Source organism: Propithecus coquereli, unplaced genomic scaffold, assembly GCF_000956105.1.
Source record: "Propithecus coquereli isolate 6110/MARCELLA unplaced genomic scaffold, Pcoq_1.0 Scaffold3708, whole genome shotgun sequence".
NCBI lineage: Eukaryota > Metazoa > Chordata > Mammalia > Primates > Indriidae > Propithecus > Propithecus coquereli.
The window spans coordinates 3,649-4,547 of NW_012149406.1; positions in this window are offsets into that span (position 1 = coordinate 3,649).

Genomic DNA, 899 nt, shown 5'->3' on the forward strand with positions numbered 1-899 from the left:
TAGCTAGACTAACCAACTCAAGACTCTATGCTTCATATGGAACAAGAGAAGACCCCATACAGCCAAAGCAACCTTAAGCAAAAAGAACAAGTTGGGAGGCATCAGTTTACCAGACTTCAAGCTATACTACAAGGCTATACTAACCAAAATAGCATGATACTGGCACAAGAAGAGAGACATAGACCAATGGATCACAACAGAGAACCCAAATATAAAACCATCCTCATATAGCCATGTGATCTTTGACAAAGCAGACAAAAATATACACTGGAGAAAAGAACCCTTATTCAATAAATGGTGCTGGGAAAATTGGATAGCCACATATAGAAGACTGAAACAGTATCCACACCTCTCACCATTCAGAAAAATCAACTCATAATGGATAATAGACTTAAACCTAAGTCATGACAGTATAAGAATTCTGGAAGAAAGTGTTGAAAAATTCTTATAGACAACAGCCTAGGCAAATAAATTATGAAGAAGACACCAAAAGCAGTCACAGCATCAACAAAAAAGCTTCTTCACAGCCTGGGAAACAATCATTAGAGCAAACAGACAACCTACAGAATGGAAGAAAATATTTGCATGCTATACCTCCAGTGAATGGCTGATAACTAGAATCTACAAAGAACTCAAGCAAATCAACAAGAAATTCCACTTCTTCGTATTTACCCAAAGGAAAAAAAGACATTCTATAAAAAAGACACCAGCACGCAAATGTTTATAGCAGCAAAATTCACAATTGCAAAGATGTGGAAACAACTCAAGTGTCCATCAATACATAAGTGGATCAATAAAATGTGGTATATGTATACCATGGAGTACTACTCAGCCATAAAAAGTGGTGAACTAATACCTCTTGTATTAACCTGGATGGAACTGGAGACCATTCTTCTAAA